The sequence below is a fragment of the Cnephaeus nilssonii genome (assembly GCF_951640355.1).
Source record: "Cnephaeus nilssonii genome assembly, chromosome: 4".
Taxonomy (NCBI): domain Eukaryota; kingdom Metazoa; phylum Chordata; class Mammalia; order Chiroptera; family Vespertilionidae; genus Cnephaeus; species Cnephaeus nilssonii.
Genome location: NC_137075.1, coordinates 65,849,800 through 65,865,617, shown reverse-complemented (window position 1 = coordinate 65,865,617; position 15,818 = coordinate 65,849,800). Strand labels below are relative to the sequence as shown.

The 15,818-nt window shown below is 42.6% G+C and overlaps 1 protein-coding gene and 1 pseudogene across 2 annotated transcripts in view; one reads left to right on the top strand and one right to left on the bottom strand.

The window, feature by feature from the left end:
- The window catches only part of MAP2K1 (mitogen-activated protein kinase kinase 1), a 72,727-nt gene that overhangs the window by 34,255 nt on the left and 22,654 nt on the right, over positions 1–15,818 (bottom strand). The window lies entirely within an intron of this gene.
- On the top strand, positions 3,235–8,790 carry LOC307098046 (large ribosomal subunit protein eL31-like; annotated as a pseudogene). Its single transcript has one exon. The product of its transcript is annotated as a large ribosomal subunit protein eL31-like (transcript).

The window sequence follows — 15,818 nt, the reverse complement described above, 5'->3', positions numbered from 1 at the left end:
AACATCACAGGTGACAAGACAGGCCATCATCACACACCAGAATGTTTGTGTGCCCACCCCCACCCCACCCCCGCCCACACACACACACACTCACACTCAGAGACACACCATTTCTAAGCTTGGAGGATAGAAGCAAGCATCATTTCCTTTCTTTATTCACACTCTATTCTAATCCTCAAGAAGGCAGGAAGATGGAGACCTGATGCCTCCCCAGTGTATGGGAAGATCCAACACTGCCTTACAAATAACACAGCACATGGAGCCAAAGAGGACACAATTGACCAATTTTCCTCACTGGGAAACTCTGGGGAGAGGAAAGCTGATGACTGAATTGTGCCCCTCCCCCAATTCCTATGTTGAAACCCTAACCCCTGAATATAACTATGTTTAGAGATGGGACTTTAAGAGGTAATTAAGCTTAAATAAGGTTATATACTAGTAAGTGGAGTCATAATCAGACAGAATTGGTGGCCTTACACTCTTGCACACATTGGCACTCTTATCTCAGAATTCAAGCCTCCAGAACTGTAAGGAAACAAATTTGTTGTTTAAGCCACCCGGTCTGTAGTCTTTTATTATGAAGCTCAAGCAGGCAAGGACAGCTGGTCAATATTCTCATCCTACTAAAAGGCTCAACCAAGTCTCAGCTGCCCCCAGACCCTCAGGAAGGATTTGGGACAGTGTGACTGGACTGCACTGTGCACACCCTCTGGTTTCCTTTCTTTCAGGTCTCTCCACAAAGGAGCCCATTGATGACAACATTTAGAAACACGTGTCAAATGCTGACCCCATAGCTAAAACTTAGTTGCTGTTACAGTTGCCGGGAGGGCTCATCCAAAAGAAATGCAACTCCAAAAGGTATCATCAAATACACATCCACTGAATGGATATTGGGGGAGAGGGAAGGAGGACTGTGTATTCTTCTGTTTTATATGTATTCATGCATTTAATCCACAACCCTAAAATTACAACAGATAGCACACTCAAGCACAGGCAGGTGAAGTAACTTGTCCAAAGTCACAAAGAGAGTATGGGGCAGAGCCAGGATTCAAACCTGGGCAGAAAGAATCTCTAACCTTAACCATGATGTTGTATAACCTCTTCAAAATATTCAATATACTTTTTCAAGGGAGGCAACTTGCAAACATAGGTAAGTTCCTAGTGTAGGCATTTCACACCAGGCTCAATTAGACATGAAAATGGTTTCCCTACAAGAAGAACCCATTGCCCCAAATGCAATCCTGTTTCCCCTGCACATCAATCTGAACATTGCCTTGTAAGTAACACTGGCCACAAGAATTTCCACCTGTATAGACGTAGTTGTGAACAAAACTAATTCCATCTCTGTGTCCTGGATTCAATTTCATTTTTTTGTTTCATGTGACCTTTGACCAACCTCACTGTCCTTAGTAAAGCAAATCAAAGATTGATGATTATCTGTATTCCTTAAGATGTAGCCATAAATATTTTCGTTAGAGCCAGAGTGGCATTGAAATGGGGCAGAAATAGAATGTTGGGGAACCAGCTAGTATTGTAAGAAATATTAATCATGCTGTTAACCATGATTGTTTTATTCTGATTAAAGAAGGCACATTCCACCCTGGCTGGACCTGACCTTTCCTTCCTCCCCATTTGGGGCTGCCTATTATCAAAAAAAGATTAGCAAAGATTTATTACAGAAACCAGAATTGCCAGCCCTTTGAAGATCCCCAGCCCTTTTTGCATACCTGCAGGCCTTTGCAAATCTCCAGCCTGCTTACCTGTTAATTGCTCATCTGGCACTCCCTTTGGCTATTTCCCCTTGTAACCCTAGCCCTTGCATATCACTAAGCCCTTTGAAGACCTCTAGCCTTTTGCATATCTGTAAACTGCCCTTTTGCCTACTTTCCTTTGTACTTAAGCCTATATAACTTATGGTGGGCTGCAGAGCAGATTTTTGTGGATAACCTGCTGCTCTCCCATGCTGCTGGCAATATTGGAATAAATGCTCAGATATGATTCAACCCTCTCTCTGCTTAATTGGGTCGAGTAGTGACAGGCAGCACAGACTCACTGTTTGTCCAGTTACAGCATGACACCTGGGATAAATAACAAAACTGATGATAGTATCCTACCTAATAAAAGGGTAGTATGCAAATTGACTGTCACTCAAACACCCAGATGGCTGCCCCCATGTGGTCAAAGATGGCCACCTCCATGTGGACACAAGATGGCTGCCACAAGATGGCCAGCAGGGGAGGGCAGTTGGGAGGGACCAGGCCTGCAGAGGAAGGCAGTTGGGAGGGACTCAGGCCTACAGGGGAGGACAGTTGGGGGGGACCAGGCCAGCAGGGGAGGGCAGTTAGGGGTGACCAGGCCAGCAGGGGAGGGCAGTTGGGGGCGATCAGGCCAGAGGGGAGGGCAGCTGGGAGGGACCCAGGCCTGCAGGGGAGGGCAGTTGGGGGGGCACCAGAACAGCAGGGGATGGCAGTTAGGGGTGACCAGACCTGCAGAGGAGGGCTCTTGGGGGGGGAACCAGGCCTGCAGGGGAGGGCAGTTAGGGGCAACCAGGCCAGCAGGGGAGGGCAGTTAGGGGTGACCAGGTCAGCAGGGGAGGGCAATTTAGGGCAATCAGGCCAGCAGGGGAGCAGTTAGGCGTCGATCAGGCTGGGAGGGGAGTGGTTAGGGGGTGATCAGGCTGGCAGGCAGAAGTAGTTAGGGGCTGATCAGGCAGGCAGGCAGGTGAGCGGTTGGGGGCCAACAGTCCTGGACTGTGAGATCCAGTGGGATCAGGCCTAAACGGCAGTCGGACATCCCTCGAGGGGTCCCAGATTGGAGAGGGTGCAGGTTGGACTGAGGGACACATACAACCCCCCTCCCCCGTGCATGAATTTCATGCACCGGGTCTCTAGTCTTCTATAATAATAAAAGGGTAATATAATGCTAATTAGACCAGATGTCTTCCGGACGTCATTCCGGACGTCCTTCCTGATGAAGCCGGGGCCAGAGGGAAGCCAGCCCAGGTCCCAGGTACCTGCAGGTGGCCCAAGGGAAACCAGCCAGGGGAAGGAAGGCCTACTCTTGCACGAATTTTCATGCATCAGGCTTCTAGTCAATTATAAACAATCATCTATCATAAGACCACCAGGAGGGATGGCCCCTGGTATTACTGCATTCTTTGTCCCTTTGTCCTGTCAATCACTAGTTATACTATCAAAAAACTATTGTAGGCTCTTTCTTTCCAACTTGCCGGGCACGATGGCTCCTGCAAAGAATGGTGGCTAGAAGAAGAAGGGCCGCTCCACCAAAATGAGGTGGTGACCAGGGAGCACACCATCAACATCCACAAGTGCATCCACGGTGTGGGTTTCAAGAAGTGTGCCCTCTGGGCACTCAAGGAGACCCGGAAATTTTCCATGAAGAGATGGGGACTCCAGACATGTGCACTGAACAGAGCTGTCTGGGCCAAAGGTAAAAGGAATGTCCTGTATCGTATCTGGGTACGTTTGTCCAGAAAATGTAATGAGGATGAAGATTCACCAAACAAGCTCTATACATTGGTCACCTACGTGCCTGTCACTACTTTCAAAAATCTACAGACAGTTAATGTGGATGAGAACTAACTGCCGATTGTCCAATGAAGTTATAAAACTGCCAAAAAAAAGTATTGTAACTGGGGTCTGTTAGGGGAGGATAATCTGCATTCTGACCCAATCTTCCTGTAAGTAAATTACCCTATCATAAATTCTGTTACATTCTATGGAGTTGCCTGCTTGTTTTGTCAGTCTTAAGATACCTTCTCATTACAGTGGTCATTACACCTTTGTCCCACTGTGGGACACCACCCACTTGGTTTTTAAAAAAAAAGTGGGAGGGGGAGAATGCTGACTGTTCATTTTCTCAGTTCTCTGTAGAAATAAGTAATTCTCCCACCGTCAGGAAAAGAAAACTAAATCTGGGCATTGTGCCACCTTCCTTCCTCTTCTACCTCCTATGCTGAACTGTCTAATAATCCTTCCAATAAGGAACTGAATCCTGCTTTGTGCTTTCAGAAGGTGAAGCATGGGAGAGACACGCAAAGACTATATTGTAAGCTGTGGTGATAAGACCCTCCTAATGACCAGGGGTGGGATAGTGTACCAGATAAACAAGTCATTAGTAATCTGGAATCCTGGATCATTATCCCACAGGTGGTCATCAATTGGCTGGATGACCATGCACAAGTCATTTAACCTTGCCGCATCTCCATTTTCTCTTCTGTAAAATAGAGTAACAACTCTATGCTTACATTAGCAGCAGAGGATCAAAATAGAAAACTAATGGGAAGAAACACTGGAGTTTTAACACATTTCTACACCAATGTTAGGATAGGTGAGGGTAGGTTGGAGGATAAGGAGCAGGAACCAAGGCAGCAATAACAGGATCCAGAAATATTGCTTTCCTTTAATAATTCTTAAAACCCTCTTAAAGTCTTTAAAAACTGTTTCATAGAGTGAAAGACATGTTTTCTGAAGGTGAAAAGAAAATTCTGAAATCAAAATGGCTTTCAGTACTTATTATAAAGAAATCACTCAATAATTCAACAGTATTCAGTATTGCTTCCTCTGGCACAGGGAGTTGATGATGTTCAACACGGCTTATTTCTACCGTTCCAGGGTGAAATGTCTCAAGCAAAGGACACAGAAAGAGAGGGGCCCCTATCCCCTCAACTACACCACAAATCTCCAAAACTCAAAGGGCAAGAACCTGCCTCCTTCATAATTTTTGGTTTTAAGTGAAAAACAGCAAAATCAGAACTAGGGATTGAGAAAGGAAACTGGAGCCCTGACACACACACACATACAACCCTTTCCAGGGACCAGCTGTGATGAGCTCTGGCCCCATCAAGTTCACCACAGCAGAGAGAAAACCACACACTAACGTGAATTCTGCACCATGGCTGTCTCACACAAGTTCATCGAGATACAAGGAGATTATAGGTTTGAAATGGGAACACAGAATAAAAGAAGGAACATGCAAAAAAACAAGGGTTGTCATTTGTGTTCTGAAAACACCCGGGAAGCACAAGGAAGTGGGAGGGGAAAAGATAATCCTATGGGCAAGAGTATCTCCTTCCCTCTCATCTTGCCCATCTGCTAAGCCTAATTACTCTACCACAACTGGAATCCTTTATTTGTGGCTCAGTGGTTTAAATCAAAAAGCAGTTGCATCGGCAGGGACCTTAAAGACAACCTGATTCAACACATTTTACAGGAAAGAAAACGGAGGTCCAGCGAGGACAAGGTCATACAGCTTAATGGTGATAGGTCTTCCAACTCCTAGAACAGACTCCTTTCAAGGCCCACACTGCCACCTCCAACCCTGACAGTCACTGAAATGGAAAGCTGAACTAAAGAAATGACTGAAGGGGGAGAGGGGTGGTGTCAGACAAAGGAATGGGGTCCTCAAACTGCCAAACTCTAAACAGGAATGGGCCATAACTGCATGCCAAACACAAGCCAGCTGTCACCAGCCTGAGCCTTGCTCTAGCCTGGCAGGCCCTGTCTCTGCCAGGAGAGAGCATAGAGGGAAGACCAGAAGATGACAACCAATCACTGTGCTGGAAGGAAAGAAAGGGTCCCAGTGTGGGTGGTTATCCTCACCAGAGAGCCCAGGGAGTTGTAAAGTTCTTTCTCCCCTGTGGCATTTGACAAGTAGGAATGCTCTTGGGGCAGAAAGAGGAAAGTAAAAGCAGAAAGACCCAAGCTAAGAGGTAATAGCACTCAGAGACTAAGGCTGCAACCTCATGATCCACACCTTATACCACTCCCCATTTGAGAGATCTTGGGCAAGTTACCTCCCTTTCTGGTCCTATTTCCACACCCATTAAAAATGTACTTGGGGACCCTAGTTGGGTTGACTCAGTGGATAGAGCGTCGACCTGCGGACTGAAGGGTCCCGGATTCTATTCCGGTCAAGGGCACATGCCCAGGTTGCAGGCTCCATCCCCAGTAGGGGGGTGTGCAGGAGGCAGCCCATCAATAATTCTCTCTCATCAATGATGTTTCTATCTCTTTCTCCCTCTCCCATCCTCTCTGAAATCAATAAAAGTACGTATATTTTTTAAATGTACATGGGGACGAGGAGAGGTAGTGAGGGAAATGTGAGGGGAAAAAGAGAACTGGCATAGTCAACCCATAGACAGCAAGGAATGCAGGGAGGTGGGGGAGGGGGTGGTTACAGAGTAGTCAGAAAGGAAAGAATGGTCCTGAAGGAAGAAGACAGAGAAGGCCAAAAGCACAACTAACCAACTTCCAGACTCTACCCTAGGCTAGTCCATCCACATTAGAGACTGCAGATGTGCCAATGAGGGCCAGGCCCAGACAACATGAAGAAGGGCCTCTATACCTTCCCACACCTCAATTCTGCAGGACACTCTGGGAATGGCTGGTCAACTAACTGGGTAATAAAATTCCAGGATTACGTATACAGGCTCTGTAAAAGAAGCCCAATGCAAAAGAGCACATATTAGGTTGTTCCATCTATATAAAATTCAGAGAAAGGCAAAACTAATCTACATAACTATAAAGTAGGAAAGGGATCACCCTTCATGGGGAAGGGTGTGACTAGAAGGGGCATATGATGGTTATTTTGTGTGTCAATTTGGCTGAGCCACAGTGCTGAGATATCTGATCAAACATTATTCTGGATGGAAGTATGTTTTAATGGGGGGGGGGGGGAGATTAACATTCAAATTGGTAGACTAAAACAGAATACCCTCCATAGTGTGAGTACACCTCATCCAATCAGTCGAAGGCCTTAATAGAACAAAGACTGACCTCTTTCAAGAAGGAATTCTGCCAGCAGACTACCTATGGACTCAAACTACAACTCTTCCTTCCCTCTCCAGACTGCCAGCCTACCCTGGAGATTTTGGACTTACCCAGGCTCCCACAATCACATAAATCAATTCTTTTAAAAGTCCCAGTTAGTATCTCTTTCAATCTCAATCTCTCTCAGTATGGATGGATGGATAAATGGATGGAGGGATGGATGGAGATAGATTTTAGACGTGATGTTCTGATATCTTTTAATTCCCCCCACCCTTTATGTATTTCAGTTTGGATAATTTCTGTTGGCCTACATTTTGGGTCACTGATTCTTTTCTCAGTTCTCTTCAGACTGATGATGAACCTGTTGACCTTTGATGTTATGTGTGGTTTTGTGTGTGTTTTTTAAATTTCTAGAATTTCCACTTGAATCTATTTTTAGTTTGCATCTCTTCTAAAATTCCTCATTTGTTCATGAATGTTATCCACCTTTAACATATTAATCATGGTTATTTTAAACCCCTATCTGGTAATTCCAACATCTGAGTAATTCCTGGGTCTGGCTCTGCTCTGTTGATTGCCTTATCTCTTGATAATAGGCTGGCTTTTTTCCTTCCGCTTGTTTTTTGTGCCTTGCAATTTTTGACTGAATGCTTGACATTATTAGAACAGAGACTGAAGTAAATAATCTTTATGCTTGGTAATGGGCACAATCTTCTGTCATGCTATTAGTATGTATTAGTCAGGAGTTGAGTTGGGTTTGAGTTTTCTGGTTAATGTTGACATACCACAGGCTGCAAATTTCTCCAACAATGAGTATTATCCTGTCCCAAAGTGAAGCCTTAGCTGCACAGGTTTTTTTCTCAGTGTTCCTACTTTTTCCTCAGCTTTAAACTATTCTTTAATGCCTTGTCAGAGTGGGGTCTTTCTCCTTGCTCTTGCCCCTCCTCCAGGAGTAAACTGAAATTACTTTTATTTGGTGCTAGGCTTGTGGTAGGAATAGAGGGTAGTAGGGTCTCTCTTGTCCTGATCTAGACTCAGTCTTAAGCAGGCTCCATGAGCATGGACTTCCCTTCTCTCCACGGCAGCCAAACTCTGCCTTGAATCTGTGGCAATTCTTAGGCAGGAGAAAGTTTCCTATACCTCTTCCAACAATAGTAGAGCTTTGTAGGCCTCTGCTTGTTGGTGTTGAGCCCACCTTTGGTCTTAGATTCTTAAGCAGCTGTAGGAAGCCATGCTTCAGTGCAGCCATTCTCTTGCATGGTTCATAATGTACTTCACTGAATTTAGCAAACATATTTTTTTCTTTTTCCTTGATGCTGGTTGCTCACATGTTGGCCGCCTACTCTTCTCTGCCTGCTGACAGATGTGTAGGTGAGAAAAGGCTCACAGCCATTGTTCTTGAAAGCAGCCCCCAGACCCACTTCCAGGGCCAGAGACATATGCAGGAAATCAGCTGCTTCTGGGTCAGCACCGAGCTGGTGTTTCACAATGGTGCATGAAACTACTAGAAAGTAGAAAAACATGCACGTGGCTGCCAGGTACTCTGTACTTGGGAAATAGGTGTGAAGGCGTTGGGAGTCAGAAGACCTGGATTAACTTTGATAATTACTTACTTGCTCTGTTAACTTGTAGAAGTCACTTCCCCTCAATTTTTCTCATAGGTAAAATTGAGGAGTTAAACTAAGTGGTCTTTATAGTCCTCTTCAGTGCTAAAATTCTCTAGTCCTAATATCAGATTCCTCCTGTAATATTTCAAAGCTAGAACTCTGCAGCTAAGTACCATACATTTCTGCAAATCCAATAGTCAGCTTCCCATGTTGTATGGTTGGAGACCCTGGTCATTACTTCTTGACCATACGTAAACCCCACTGACCATTATCTCATCCTCATTACCTTTTTCTTTGAGACTAAATCGATTGTTTCATCTTCCCAGATCTTCTCTGAGAATGCATGCATTTTGACACTAGAAGGCCCTCAGTGAAGAGAAAGGAATACAGGTTAAGACAATGATGTGATGATCAATAAAAAGTGGACATAGAGATTAAATGAGAGTATAATATAAAAAAAAGAATCATTTAAAGTGCTAAACAAATATTTAGTAGTTATTCTACTGTCACCTAATTATTAGTTAAGAATAACATTTGACAGTTAAATCAAATGTTAATAAAATACCTGCTCTGTGCCAGGTATTCTGTTAAATGTGGATGAGCTCCTTTAATCTCCTAAAACCACGACCCAGACATGTTCCCTGACCAGGAATCAAACCAGCAACTCACATGATGTGAGTACCACCATTAGCCCCATTTTACTGATGAAATTCCTACATTTTCATTTTCGTTCAATAAATAAGTATTCAAAAAATGTACAATTTTGTTAAATACTACTTTTATTGCCTTTAATTGGTTTCACCACCACCACCCAAAAAGACTATGGAACAAAGATTGTCCCAGAGGTCCACTAATTCTCACAAGTGCCTAGGACACAGATGGCTCTGTAATTCAGGATATGCTAGAGTAATCAGAGTAAGTTTTGTATGGAAATTAAACCTGAATTAGTGTAGAACAATACATAAAATTTAGATAGATGTTGAATTATAATCTTGTACAGCTGAAAATTATATAATGTTATTAACCAGTTACCCCAATACGTTTAATTTAAAATTTTAAAAATTTTCAATACAAAAAGGAAAAAGGGCATTCTAGTAAGGTCTGCTCTGTAGACCAGGGGTCCTCAAACTTTTTAAACAGGGGGCCAGTTCACTGTCCCTCAGACCGTTGGAGGGCCGGACTATAGTTTAAAAAAAACTATGAACAAATTCCTATGCACACTGCACATATCTTATTTTGAAGTAAAAAAACAAAACGGCAAAAACAACCGCATGTGGCCCGCGGGCCATAGTTTGAGGACGCCTACTGTAGACAATGGTATACAACTGGGATTAAGAATATTATAAGCAAAGAATAAGTGTTGGAGGAATAAAACAAAAGTAAAGGAAAAAATGAGAATTTAAGAGAGATGGTTATCTTTAATTTCACTTTAGATCAAGTGGCTTCCAAACAATAAACAAATTAAAAGTCAAGAAAATCAGTTTAATTAAAAAGAGACAAATAAGAATAAAAATAGCCTTAAAAATAAAAATCAACTTACCCCTTGGAATCAAACAGGCTTCTGAAATCAAATAAATTACCTTTCCACAGCACGTTTCCGCAGACACACTGAAAAACACACACATACACACACACATACACACACAAAGGAACCTCTGGAATGACAGGACTACCCACTCACATAGACTTCTCTTAAATATTGAACAACAACCTGAATCAGAGAGGGGGTGTCATATTGTTACTTGAAAGAACCAACAGCCTATGGTTCCTTTTGCCCAGTGGTCATAATTTGTTTCACATTAGCCACCTATGAATTAATTCCTAAAGGATCAGTCTTCCTAGAAATACAAAAAGGAAAAGTAATGCAGTTTGGAGGGAGAGGGGGGGAAAAGATCAGAAGACAGAGGACAAAATGGAAAGTCACATTTACTTGCTAGGAACTATTATGGTCACTGGAGGAACACAGGAGGCCAAAAGGGGTAAAGAATTATGAATTTATTAGGTCGTCTGGAAAACCAGATAGGCTGAGCCCCAAAATGGCACCAGCATCCAGAGACAGGGAATCAGAGATTTTGAAGGACTCTCTAGGTGGGCTTTTTCTGGGCGGAGAATTCTCTGGGCGAGTCCTGAAGGGAAAGATAATGGACTTAGCAAATGGAATGTGGTCTTAGCAAGTGAAATGTGGTCTAAGCAAAAGGGAATGTCAGTTGTGAAGTGGTCTAAAGGTCAATTCCCAGGGGAGGAGGTGTCCATTCAATTATTTGATCAGACCTAACAGGGGCAAGGAGGGACATAACAGTCTGATAATGAAATTGAGATATAGTTACAAGGTGAACTTAACTCATTTAAACCTCACATTAAAAAATAGCTATTCGACTACAAAAAATAGGTATGTTGTACCTTGGCCAGTATGGCTGTTTGCTGTCCTGTGCACTGAAAGGTTGTCGGTTTGATTCCTGGTCAGGGCACATGTCCGGATTGTGGGCTCTATCCCAGGTGGGGGGCGTGCAGGAGGCAGTCGATTGATATGTCACTCTCACATCAACGTTTCTTTCTCTTTCTCCCTTTATCTCTTTCTTTACCTTTTACCCCTTCCCATTGTCCCTCCATCTTTTCTCCTGCTCTAAAAATTAATTTAAAATCTTTTTTAAAAAAATAGGTATGTTGTTCCCATTTTATAAATATGGAAATGGAGGCCAGAAGCAATTAAGTAATTTACCCAAGGTGAGGGCTGGAACTCCAAAACTTGATATTTTCTCTATACCTTTCTGAAGAGTTCATGTTCTTCAAATCCACCACCAGCTCATTCCTAAAACCAGGTATTTATCCATTATTGACTTATGCCTTTGAGGTAAAGGACTGTGTTCTACTAAAAGGTCAAAGTTCCTATAAGGATAGCAAATTAAATCTACTCAAAGAAGAACTCCCTTTAGAGGAACATCCAAGGCTGACATATTTTGATTGGGGTAGCAAGGGAAGAGACAGGACACTGCCCAGGTAAAAGCACTTGTAAAAGCAATAAAAGCCGAAACCGGTTTGGCTCAGTGGATAGAGCGTCGGCCTGCGGACTGGAAGGTCCCAGGTTCGATTCCGGTCAAGGGCATGTACCTTGGTTGCGGGCACATCCCCAGTAGGGGGTGTGCGGGAGGCGGCTGGTCGATGTTTCTCTCTCATTGACGTTTCTAGCTTTCTATCCCTCTCCCTTCCTCCCTGTAAAAATCAATAAAATATATTTAAAAAAAAAAAAAAAAGCAATAAAAATTCTGGTGGCCATAAAAAAACAGGGCACTACTGAGGGAGGGAAGGATAGAGAGGAAGGGCAGGGAGTGTTGAAAGGAAGAAAGCACCAAGGAAAACCTAGATAGAAAATACAATAAATATGTGTCACCATCAGAAAAACAAAGGGAGCCTTGGGTCTGGTGGTAGCCACAGAATGAGCATGGCTGGCTACTCCTGAAAGAACAAGCAGGTTGACTGTGGCCTTAGGAATAAGATGTACCTGACCCCACCCATTCCCTGTTCTTGAGAACCCGACCTTTTAGAAAGACCTTATGTATGGCTGGTCCGAGTGCAATGGTGTCTTAGAAAGACCTTATGTAATTATGGCCCATTCTGCTCTGTGAATCAAAGATGAAGATGGAGGAGGTAGAGGACCCAATGTGACCATAATCTTAGACCTCATAATCCAAAACCATGAGAAAAATCAAGTCCCCAGGACAAAAAGATCAATACCCAGTAAGTGCCCAGAAGCACAGCTTAGGGCAGGAAGATACAGTCAGAAGAATCGCAGCACTCAAAACCTATCCAATTCTAGTCTGTATTGAGGAATCTTAATTCCCCAGGACCTTTCCTCCCTTAAATACAAAAACAAGACGTTCGGCCCTTCCCCTTGCCCAAAGTACACCCGGGTGAACAAACCTCATCTCTAGGGGAAATCCCACTCCCTAGATCACTCTTGAGCAATGGTCAGGGAGTCCTGATCTCAGGATCAGGGCTAGAAATCCATACAAGTGCTCACATAGGCAACTCACCTCCTTTATCTAGTGCATGGAAAACTACTGATCAGGCCCTCAAATTAACAGCAGTTGGCTGGGTAGGGTCAAAATCTACTTAACAGAAGTAATATGAACCAGAGAAAACAAAATTTAATTAAAACCAAAACTGACAGTGCTTGCTTCTGTCTTCTGAAAGAAGGTGCAGGGTAGAGAATGTCTGTGCTAACCACCACCTCAGAGCAGAGGCTACCGAAGGACCAGAAAGCTTGTCCATAGTTAAGGAGGGCTTGCCCCAAGTCTTGGCTTAAGCAGCAGCAGGCCTGAGCAGCAGCACGTAGCATTAGAGCTGGAAAGCTAACCTATGCTGCAGAATAAAATGGGAGAAGCTTGTTTTAGAAGTGGCTATGAGGTAGCAAGAGAGGAAGAAAAGGAAGCAGCATGGCAGAGTGGCAAAGGTCATTTAAGACCGAAAATATCTAACACTAGATTTTAAGTTGTCTTTATTGCTATAATAATTCTCCCCACCCCAGACTTTAAATCCAATCTGCCATGCACACAAATAGCTTTGTGTATATTTTGTTCTTACTGTTGTTTTGTGGAAACCAGGGAAAGGGGGCCAAATTCCAAGCTGGTTCAACACAGAGCATAAAAGAAGAAAAAAACCCAGAAAGGGAAACGTGAGTCCCACAGAAGCAGAAGTAACCATGAGAATGTAAACCTCTAAAACTGCTCCAAACTAGAAGAGGACAAGAGATAGGGAACTTGAGCAGACATCTGGCTTACACCCATTTATGCCTACAGCTGTGGAAATGCAATGCAGATTTATGATGGAGCATCCACTGTGTGAGAGGCACTATCTATGCTAGAGGCTAGGAAGGTGCAGATGAGAAAGATGAGGTCCCTGCCCTCACCAGGCAATCTCAGTTTAGGTGCGTTTAATAGATAGGGAGACAGACAGAGATGAGAAAGAGAAAAACAGGGAAGGATACTATCGAGTACAGCAACAACTGCAGAGTAAGACAGATCATAATGCTGAAAGAGAGGTTGGCACAATGAGCTATGGGAACAGAAAAAAAAAGACTCCAATTCCATCTAAGATGAGGAAGGGAAAGTAAAAGTCAGAATATGTAATGCCCAAGTTTAGACCTGAAGGATATCACTTTTTGCAGCAGAGAAAAAAGCACCCCGGCTTGGGCCTCAGGATGAACAAAAAGGTACTGAAAGTTACAAGCTGTTCCAACTGGCAAGAGAATAAATAGATGCATCCAGAAGAGAGTCCAGTTGAGGCTGGTGGGTAAGCTGGGCTACACTATGAAGGACACAGTACACCATGCCAAGAAATTAGGTTTTGATGAGATGTTGATCAAAGGGTACAAATTTGCAGTTAGAATATTGATAGGCTCTGGAGATCTAATGCACAGCATAGTGATTATAGTCAATGACACTGAATTATATACTTCAAAGTTGCTAAGAGACTGAGTCTTAAATGTTCTCACCACAAAAGAAAAATGGTAATTATGCAACATGATAGAGGTGTTAGCTAATGCTATGGCAATAATCCTGCTGCAGTACATAAATGTGTCAAATCAGCCTTGGCCAGTGTTTCTCAGTGGTCAGAGCATCAGTGGGCACACAGAAGGGTCAAGGATTCGATTCCCAGTCAAGGGCATGTACCTGGATTTTGGGTTTGCTCCCTGACCCCATGTCAGGGTGCATGCGGGAGGCAACCAATTGATGTGCCTCTCTCACATTGATGTTTCTCTTTCTCTCCTCTCTTTCCTTCCCTCCTTTCTACTCTCTCTGAAAAGCAATGGAAAAAAATATCCTCATGTGAGGATTAACAGAAAGAAGTGTCAAATCAACACATCATACACCTTGAACTCACACAGTGTTATATGTCAATTATATCTTAATAAAAAATAAATTAAAATCTTAAGTAAAACAAATAAACAAACAAAAGATGGCCATAGCACACCAGCCTAGAATGCCTCAGGAGGGTTAAGGCTCAGCAAAGAGCAGCCTGACATCTTAGCTTCTAAAAAATGCCATAAAAATATTTGTTTTAATATACTGGTGGGCAAAAGTAGGTTTACAATTGTTCACATGGAAAACAATACAATAATAATACAAAAATAAACTCAATGTTTCACATGCTCACAACTACAAAGCTACTTTTTCCCACCCCTATATTTAAACACCTAAAATACATGCTAGATATCACAATTTGACTGGGCTGCAATTTAAGCATGAAGTTTTGGGGTCAAATCACCTAAAATGTGCTTATGCAATGCAGACATTGGGATAAGTGAACAAATTCCAATTTGGAACCTTCATAGGGATGGAGTCAAGAGGTGTACAACTCAGGAAATACTGCCTTCCTTGAGACAAAGAGTGTATAGAAATCTGAAGTGTAAAAACTGCTGAGCTCAGCTTTCCAGATCCTTGGAAGCCCAGGTACCTTTTGGATAATTAACCTCTCACTACCTGGTCCAAAGAAATAACCCTGAACCTGAAGTCAGGAGTTCTGCTGATAACTGATCATCTTACCTTGAACATCCCTCATCAGTTAAATCAAGAAGTGCATTAAATGGAAGTGCACTTCTTCCCAAATTGTCATTTTTATATTCAATATGTTCCTGTTAATTTTTATAATGTTATTAATTTTCCATAATATGCTATTTTACTAATGGATTTTTGTAAATATATTATAGTTTATGCATTAAAAAAAACGATGGAGTTGAGGTCTGATACAGTCATTAAGTCTCCCATGTTATACACTTATTAAGCCTATATCCTATCTGCAAAAATATATATAGGGCCACTTGCACATAATTGAAACCATACCTGATAACCTCACAAACAATTTTTCCCACCATTAAAGCCCACGTTTAACTTTGAAAGGCATTGCCAGAAGAATGCCTCTAAAAAAATCCCACTGCAGATGAAGTCTCATCAATTGCTTTTTTTCTACTGTGTACTTCATGAATTACCTCATCATGATTAACTCCAACCACTGGAATTAATTACTCCAGATGATGTAGAAATTAGTCTTCTCGATTCTTCTGAAATTTGTTGAGATCATCCCACAAAAGCAGGGGGAGAGGTATAAATAAAGCAAAAACTGTCTTTGAAATACTGGGAAAGTAAATAAATAAATAGAAGCAGACTCTTGTCCTGTATCACAAAGGACTGTTATGAACACCTGGTCAGAGAATGGATGAGAATATGTTCTAAAACAGGAAAACAGGTACACACACTGAAGAGACACTTTTCTCAAAAAAAAAAAGCCTTTCTTCTAACTTATTCTTGGTTACAAAAGAGTGTGATTGTGGATGACACCTCACATTAACTGTGCGTCCTCAAAGAGCATTAAAGAATATACTAATTATCAAGATTACAAACAAAAGCTACCAAAACAATATTCC